General features: G+C 43.0%; 1 pseudogene; it reads right to left on the bottom strand.

Moving 5' to 3' along the window:
- The window catches only part of LOC109887969 (protocadherin-10-like), a 44,798-nt pseudogene that overhangs the window by 825 nt on the left and 33,973 nt on the right, over positions 1-10,000 (bottom strand).

Consider the following 10,000-nt stretch of genomic DNA (forward strand, 5'->3'; position numbering starts at 1 on the left):
CCTGTACAGTTGGTGTAGTGGTGACAGTAGAAACAGCTAAAGGGCTCATAGTGATGGTTGGTTGAAGTTTGTACAGAAACATTTCTTTTTTGTGTAAACAGGCACACACAGATGGACTAGACGGGGGGGGGGGGCGTACCCCATGGCCACGAACCCCCCTAGTCACCGACAACAAAACGTCTGTTTGTGTCTTTCTTTGATTCCTCTTTGTCTATTGTCTATTTTTGTAATCCTTGGTTTATAAGTCCAATTGATACATCTTCCCTGCATCCCTTTCTTAAACACAGTCGTTTTCTTCCATCGTTCGTCCTTTGGCTTTGGGCCCGGGGTCTCAGGCCTGCTGAGATGAAATTAAGGCCAACTATGGTCCTGGAAGTTCCTTCTACACCTTTGTTCTACAGTTCCAGTTCTAGAGTTCTTCTGTTCTACAATTCTAGTTCTAGAGTTCTACTGTTCTACAGTTCCAGTTCTAGAGTTCTTCTGTTCTACAATTCTAGTTCTAGAGTTCTTCAGTTCTACAGTTCCAGTTCTAGAGTTCTTCTGTTCTACAGTTCTAGTTCTAGAGTTCTTCAGTTCCACAACTCCAGTTCTAGTTCTTCTTCAGTTCCACAGCTTCAGTTCTAGAGTTCTTCTGTTCTACATTTGTAGTTCTAGAGTTCTTTCTCCAGTACTTTGCCCTGCTGTCTCCCGTGGTGATGGAGATGAAAGGTTCTGTTCTAGCTGGCCAGACCCAGATAATGAAGTTTCAAAACAAGCCCATGGTCTTGTTGTCACAGATGTCTTTGTGTTTGGTTGTTTTCTCTCTCTCTCTCTCTCTCTCTCTTTCTCTTTCTCTTTCTCTTTCTCTTTCACTAACGTTGTCGCACTGTTGGCCAGTTCTCTATTGTGCAAATTCACGCTGTCTCTGGTAGGTCCACTCGGAACGAGCTAGCAAATCCTTTTGTGGGCTGCAAGGCAAGAGAAAACACACTTGTTAGACAAATGGTGTATATCCCTTTCTCTTACTCTTTTATTCTGTACATTTTCAAATAATCATCATGGCCATTAGCACCAAGGTTATGTCCCAAATGGCAACCTATACCGTAAGTAGTGCACAACTTTTGACCAGGGCCTTATGTGGCCACTATAGGTACTAGGGTGCCATTTGGGATGCACTCCTGGTGTTTTACCTGTCCTTATATGGTCTGTCCAGAAAAACCTCCTGGCCCTAATTATAAACTACAACCAGACTATAATAACTGGTTATAAACTACAACCAGACTATAATAACTGGTTATAAACTACAACCAGACTATACTAACTGGTTATAAACTACAACCAGACTATACTAACTGGTTATAAACTACAACCAGACTATAATAACTGGTTATAAACTACAACCAGACTATAATAACTGGTTGTAAAATACAACCAGACTATAATAACTGGTTATAAACTACAACCAGGCTATAATAACTGGTTATAAACTACAGTTGAGGGATGGTTGTACTACAGTTGAGGGATGGTTGTACTACAGTTGAGGGATGGTTGTACTACAGTTGAGGGATGGTTGAACTACAGTTGAGGGATGGTTGAACTACAGTTGAGGGATGGTTGAACTACAGTTGAGGGATGGTTGAACTACAGTTGAGGGATGGTTGAACTACAGTTGAGGGATGGTTGTACTACAGTTGAGGGATGGTTGAACTACAGTTGAGGGATGGTTGTACTACAGTTGAGGGATGGTTGAACTACAGTTGAGGGATGGTTGAACTACAGTTGAGGGATGGTTGTACTACAGTTGAGGGATGGTTGAACTACAGTTGAGGGATGGTTGTACTACAGTTGAGGGATGGTTGTACTACAGTTGAGGGATGGTTGTACTACAGTTGAGGGATGGTTGAACTACAGTTGAGGGATGGTTGAACTACAGTTGAGGGATGGTTGAACTACAGTTGAGGGATGGTTGAACTACAGTTGAGGGATGGTTGAACTACAGTTGAGGGATGGTTGTACTACAGTTGAGGGATGGTTGAACTACAGTTGAGGGATGGTTGTACTACAGTTGAGGGATGGTTGAACTACAGTTGAGGGATGGTTGAACTACAGTTGAGGGATGGTTGTACTACAGTTGAGGGATGGTTGAACTACAGTTGAGGGATTGTTGTACTACAGTTGAGGGATGGTTGTACTACAGTTGAGGGATGGTTGAACTACAGTTGAGGGATGGTTGTACTACAGTTGAGGGATGGTTGTACTACAGTTGAGGGATGGTTGAACTACAGTTGAGGGATGGTTGTACTACAGTTGAGGGATGGTTGTACTACAGTTGAGGGATGGTTGAACTACAGTTGAGGGATGGTTGAACTACAGTTGAGGGATGGTTGTACTACAGTTGAGGGATGGTTGTACTACAGTTGAGGGATGGTTGAACTACAGTTGAGGGATGGTTGTACTACAGTTGAGGGATGGTTGTACTACAGTTGCGGGATGGTTGAACTACAGTTGAGGGATGGTTGTACTACAGTTGAGGGATGGTTGAACTACAGTTGAGGGATGGTTGAACTACAGTTGAACTACAGTTGAGGGATGGTTGAACTACAGTTGAGGGATGGTTGAACTACAGTTGAGGGATGGTTGTACTACAGTTGAACTACAGTTGAGGGATGGTTGAACTACAGTTGAAGGATGGTTGAACTACAGTTGCGGGATGGTTGAACTACAGTTGAGGGATGGTTGAACTACAGTTGAGGGATGGTTGAACTACAGTTGAGGGATGGTTGAACTACAGTTGAGGGATGGTTCAACTACAGTTGAAGGATGGTTGAACTACAGTTGCGGGATGGTTGAACTACAGTTGAGGGATGGTTGAACTACAGTTGAACTACAGTTGAGGGATGGTTGAACTACAGTTGAACTACAGTTGAGGGATGGTTGAACTACAGTTGAGGGATGGTTGAACTACAGTTGAGGGATGGTTGAACTACAGTTGAGGGATGGTTGAACTACAGTTGAACTAAAGTCATGGGGCATTTATAAGATACAGTCTTCAATAGCCAATGGCTATTGTCCAATATCATTCATTTACACGTCCAAAATGTTGGTACCAATCCCAGATTACTCAGATATGAAGCAGACAGAAGGGAATGAAGTTGTTCTTGTAATTATCTATGCTCCGTAGCACAGCACCAAGTGGCAAGGCACAACACACTCATATATTTTATGTTCATCTAACCTCGTGGGGACCTATAACTATTTTCCATTCAAAATCCTATTTCCCCTAACCCCTAAACCTAACCCTAACCTGTAACCCTACCCCTAACCCTAAACCTAACCCTTAACCTTAACCCTAACCTTAACCCGTAACCTTAACCCAAACCTAAATCTAACCTTAAACCTAACCACTAACCCCGTACCCTTACCCTAACCGTAATTCTAACCCTAACACTTAGGTATGAATGGAAAAGAGTAGGAGAAAGCATTGACTGTGGGAGATAGTGAGGGCCTAATTAAGAGAGCTGGAAGGGCCACCGACATGAGGAGGAAGTTCAACAGAAAATGTATGTTTTTATTTGCTTCAATTATATCGCTTATCCTTGTAGAACTTAATCCTGTCAGCCCTTGGTGGGATTTCCAATTATGTACTTACTTATTTCATTATTTATCTATTCATTTCACTGATTCAGTTCACATGCATTATTGTGATTTTATTACATAATATTTGTTTTTAAAATTCAACTTTTTTACCCTCAGCACCTTATTAATAAGTGTGTTCCTCCTGTTGAACTGTGATGGGTGACCCCTATAGACCCCTATAGACCCATATAGACCCCTATAGACCTCTATAGACCCCTGTAGACCTCTATAGACCTCTATAGACCCCTGTAGACCTCTATAGACCCCTATAGACCTCTATAGACCTCTATAGACCCCTGTAGACCTCTATAGACCCCTATAGACCTCTATAGACCCCTATAGACCCCTATAGACCCCTATAGACCTCTATAGACCCCTATAGACCTCTATAGACCTCTATAGACCCCTATAGACCTCTATAGACCCCTGTAGACCTATATAGACCTCTATAGACCCCTGTAGACCTCTATAGACCCCTATAGACCTCTATAGACCCCTATAGACCCCTATAGACCTCTATAGACCCCTATAGACCTCTATAGACCCCTATAGACCTCTATAGACCCCTGTAGACCCCTATAAACCCCTATAGACCCCTATAGACCTCTATAGACCCCTGTAGACCCCTATAGAACCCTATAGACCTCTATAGACCCCTGTAGACCCCTATAGACCCCTATAGACCTCTATAGACCCCTATAGACCTCTATAGACCCCTGTAGACCTATATAGACCTCTATAGACCCCTGTAGACCTCTATAGACCCCTATAGACCTCTATAGACCCCTGTAGACCTCTATAGACCCATATATACACGTATAGACCCCTATAGACCCCTATAAACCTCTATAGACCTCTATAGACCCCTGTAGACCTCTATAGACCCCTGTAGACCTCTATAGACCCATATATACACTTATAGACCCCTAAGACCTCTATAGAACCCTATAGACCTCTCATGTTCTCCCACCCTCTCCAGACCAGTCCTAAGTACAACATAGAAACAGGGCAGAAGGTTTTTACAACAGCAGAGACAGAAACCCTCTTAAACCTCAACCAAACCCCTCAGCTTAACATAGTCTGGTCCTCATGGGGATGTGGGAAATGTCCCCATGAGGGAGAATCTTCCCCGCAAGGTTAGAAGAACCAACGCATCACACACACACACACACACACACACACACAGAGAGGGAAACAAACAAAGGGGCAGTGGGTAGAGTAATTCAGCACGAAGCAGAACTTCATCATGATTATTACCTGAGGGAGAATGAGCCAGCATGCAGTAACACACATACACACACACACACACACACACAGACACAGACACTGACAGACACACACACACACACACACACACACACACACACACACACACACACACACACACACACACACACACACACACACACACACACATAGACACAGACACTGACAGACACACACACAGACACACACACACAGACACACACACACACACACACACATAGACACAGACACTGACAGACACACACACACAGACACATAGACACACACACACACACAGACACACACACAGACACACACACACACACACAGACACACACACACACACACAGCATGCCCTAAAATGTAGAATCACAATTAACAGCAGCGTGTTAATTTAGCAGTGGAGCAGCTCATTATGTAACTAAGTGTTAAAACACAGTTAAAAACAACCGTCTTCACTCCCTGCCAGTCTAATGATGTCCTGGCGTTGTTGCTCTTTATGTTTCCATAGAAACACGTGGCAAATGGTAGCCTACACCTTACATAGTGTATTTCATTTAACAAGGTCCCACAGGGCTCTGGTCAAAAGCAGTACACTACATAGGGAATAGGGTGCCATTTCTGACGCAGCCCATAGTGAGAAGAGAGGTGGAAGGACAATCAGTAGGAAGGTGTTTTTAGATAACGAATGCCGTTATTTATCGATGAGTCGTAGGCTACGTCCCCGTTCCCTACTTTTCACCAGGACCCAGACGCATGTATAGTATGACATCATAATATCACTACTGAGCTCAGTACATGTATAGTATCACATCATAATAGCACTACTGAGCTCAGTACATGTATAGTATCACATCATAATAGCACTACTGAGCTCAGTACATGTATAGTATGACATCATAATATCACTACTGAGCTCAGTACATGTATAGTATGACATCATAATATCACTACTGAGCTCACTACATGTATAGTATGACATCATAATATCACTACATGTATGGTATGACATCATAATATCACTACTGAGCTTAGTACATGTTTTGTAGAAGAATAACCTTGGTTTCTAGTTTTCACTGAACATGTCAAACCAGAAGAAAGTGTTGAGATGTCTAATCTGACCTTGTTTGCTAAACGGTGGTTCACTGATAGAGAAATGGCCTGAAGAACTATAGTTCAGAAAATCTGCTAATAGAACAGGTAGATATATATACAGTGCCTTGCGAAAGTATTCGGCCCCCTTGAACTTTGCGAACTTTTCCCACATTTCAGGCTTCAAACATAAAGATATAAAACTGTATTTTTTTGTGAAGAATCAACAACAAGTGGGACACAATCATGAAGTGGAACGACATTTATTGGATATTTCAAACTTTTTTAACAAATCAAAAACTGAAAAATTGGGCGTGCAAGATTATTCAGCCCCTTTACTTTCAGTGCAGCAAACTCTCTCCAGAGGTTCAGTGAGGATCTCTGAATGATCAAATGTTGACCTAAATGACTAATGATGATAAATACAATCCACCTGTGTGTAATCAAGTCTCAGTATAAATGCACCTGCACTGTGATAGTCTCAGAGGTCCGTTAAAAGCGCAGAGAGCATCATGAAGAACATGGAACACACCAGGCAGGTCCGAGATACTGTTGTGAAGAAGTTTAAAGCCGAATTTGGATACAAAAAGATTTCCCAAGCTTTAAACATCCCAAGGAGCACTGTGCAAGCGATAATATTGAAATGGAAGGAGTATCAGACCACTGCAAATCTACCAAGACCTGGCCGTCCCTCTAAACTTTCAGCTCATACAAGGAGAAGACTGATCAGAGATGCAGCCAAGAGGCCCATGATCACTCTGGATGAACTGCAGAGATCTACAGCTGAGGTGGGAGACTCTGTCCATAGGACAACAATCAGTCGTATATTGCACAAATCTGGCCTTTATGGAAGAGTGGCAAGAAGAAAGCCATTTCTTAAAGATATCCATAAAAAGTGTCGTTTAAAGTTTGCCACAAGCCACCTGGGAGACACACCAAACATGTGGAAGAAGGTGCTCTGGTCAGATGAAAACAAAATTGAACTTTTTGGCAACAATGCAAAACGTTATGTTTGGCGTAAAAGCAACACAGCTCATCACCCTGAACACACCATCCCCACTGTCAAACATGGTGGTGGCAGCATCATGGTTTGGGCCTGCTTTTCTTCAGCAGGGACAGGGAAGATGGTTCAAATTGATGGGAAGATGGATGGAGCCAAATACAGGACCATTCTGGAAGAAAACCTGATGGAGTCTGCAAAAGACCTGAGACTGGGACGGAGATTTGTCTTCCAACAAGACAATGATCCAACACATAAATCAAAATCTACAATGGAATGGTTCAAAAATAAACATATCCAGGTGTTAGAATGGCCAAGTCAAAGTCCAGACCTGAATCCAATCGAGAATCTGTGGAAAGAACTGAAAACTGCTGTTCACAAATGCTCTCCATCCAACCTCACTGAGCTCGAGCTGTTTTGCAAGGAGGAATGGGAAAAAATTTCAGTCTCTCGATGTGCAAAACTGATAGAGACATACCCCAAGCGACTTACAGCTGTAATCGCAGCAAAAGTTGGCGCTACAAAGTATTAACTTAAGGGGGCTGAATCATTTTGCTGGCCCAATTTTTCAGTTTTTGATTTGTTAAAAACGTTTGAAATATCCAATAAATGTCGTTTCACTTCATGATTGTGTCCCACTTGTTGTTGATTCTTCACAAAAAATACAGTTTTATATCTTTATGTTTGAAGCCTGAAATGTGGCAAAAGGTCGCAAAGTTCAAGGGGGCCGAATACTTTCGCAAGGCACTGTATATACTATATACTGTTTATAGGGGACAGGAAAGAAAAATGTGGCCACAAACACATTTTTGAATCAAAAGTTGATTTTTTATTTTTAATTTTTATTTGAAACAATAAATATGGTGAAGGATTTAGGAGGTTAGAGAAATATATAGGGGGTTTAGCAGAAGGGAAATATATAGGGGGGTTTAGCAGAAGGGAAATATATAGGGGGGTTTAGCAGAAGGGGTACATTTAGAAAAAAAGAAACAACTAAATGTTTACTTAAACATTTCTAAACAGAAATACACAAATAAAAAAGTATCCTTTTAAAAAGTATCTTTTAAAAAATGTTATCTGATCAGAAGTTATTTGCTAAAAAAATATTATAAAATCAGAGTTTCTTTAAAAAGTATATTTCAAAAATATAATCAGATCAGAATTTCTTTGATTTTTACATTTGTAACAGAGGTTTTTTTTCGAAAGTATATTTAAAAAATGTTATGAGATCAGAATTTATTTCAAAAAGTAGCTTTTAAAATATTATCAGATCAGAATTTCTTTCAAAAAGTGGTTAATATGGATAGTGGACCAGGCCAAAGTCGTAGGGCTCTAGTGACGTAGTCTGGTACTCATACTCACAGAAGGTGGGTTTGTACGGTAGCGGTAGTGTACCCCTTAAGGACTCATAGTCTTTCCTCTCTAGCGTGGTGTCTGTAGTAGTAGTGGCTGTAGCTCTAGCTGGGCTGTTGTGTTGGACATGCAGCTGATGTGACTGGTGGAGGTGGTGGTGGTGGTGGAGGTGGTGCATTGACCGTGGCAGTGTGGTGCATCCGCCGACATCTTTTCCGAACGTAGAGAATGACCTATCAGAGGTCGTGAGGTCAGAAGTCAGCGTAAGGTCGTTGTCGTGGTGACCGGACGCGGCGGGTGGCGGGTACCTCAGTGTTCGGCACGGAGTCCATGCCTGGCACGTGCAGGTTGCTACGGTAATCGCCACCGGTGCCCTGGCGACCGTCGCCAGCGACGAAGGCTGGCATCCAGCAGCGGTCGGAGTGACCCAGGGCCTTACACTCCTCTGTACAGTTAGAGAAGAGATCTGTACCTACAGGGAGGGGAGGAGGAGAGGTGGGTAGAGGGAGGGAGGAAGGGAGGAAGATGAGAGGAAAAGAAGGAAGGATGGAGGGGTGGGGGGTGAGGAGGGAGATAAATTGAGGGAGAGGGTGGAGAGAAAGAGAAGGAAGGATGGAGGGGTGGGGGGTGAGGAGGGAGATAAATTGAGGGAGAGGGTGGAGAGAAAGAGAAGGAAGGATGGAGGGGTGGGGGGTGAGGAGGGAGATAAATTGAGGGAGAGGGTGGAGAGAAAGAGAAGGAAGGATGGAGGGGTGGGGGGTGAGGAGGGAGATAAATTGAGGGAGAGGGTGGAGAGAAAGAGAAGGAAGGATGGAGGGGTGGGGGGTGAGGAGGGAGATAAATTGAGGGAGAGGGTGGAGAGAAAGAGAAGATACACACGTTAGAAAATTGGTTTGTGATGTTAAAAACAACAGAATGCTATTAATCAAACAGACAGTGGTAAACAGTGATGGAGTCTGTGGTTTGTTTGGGCAGATTTCTCATTCATCTGAAGCAATATGCAATCATACCAGCATTATGTTCCAAAACCATTACATCCTCCATCTATCAATCAACTTCCTCCAACTGCAGCATTAACACAATTGATGTTCAAGACCCAGTCTCACCCAAAAGAGGAGATAAAACTACATCCCAAATATAACCCTATTCGCCATTATAGTGCACTACTTTTGACCCCAGAAGTATGCAGGGAATAGGGTGCCATTTGGAACACAGTGTGAGACAAAGTTACACTAAACTAAGACAAAAAACAACAATTATATTCTGAAATACAAAAAAAGTCACATAAAGGGATGATGCTTATTGAACGATTTGGGTTCCTTTTGAATCCGACACAGATCGGCAATTCATTGACACTGAGCGTTGAGACAAAACACTGGCTGAGACAAGACAAAAAGGTGAAAATTGCGATCCAATAACTCACGCTGAGCGTAAAAGAGGTACAGTTGAGTTAATTAGTCACTTTTAGAGAGAAGAAAGGGAATATAAAAAGAAGTGGGAGTGGAAGGGAGGGATGGAGGGAGAGAGAGAGGGAGAGAGGGGGGAGGGAGATGGAGAGAGAGAGAGGGGGGGAGGGAGATGGAGAGAGAGGGAGTGAGGGGGGAGGGAGATGGAGAGAGAGAGAGGGAGTGAGGGGGGAGGGAGATGGGGAGAGAGAGAGAGAGAGAGAGAGAGGGAGTGAGGGGGGAGGGAGAT

Source organism: Oncorhynchus kisutch, unplaced genomic scaffold, assembly GCF_002021735.2.
Source record: "Oncorhynchus kisutch isolate 150728-3 unplaced genomic scaffold, Okis_V2 Okis07a-Okis12b_hom, whole genome shotgun sequence".
Lineage (NCBI taxonomy): Eukaryota > Metazoa > Chordata > Actinopteri > Salmoniformes > Salmonidae > Oncorhynchus > Oncorhynchus kisutch.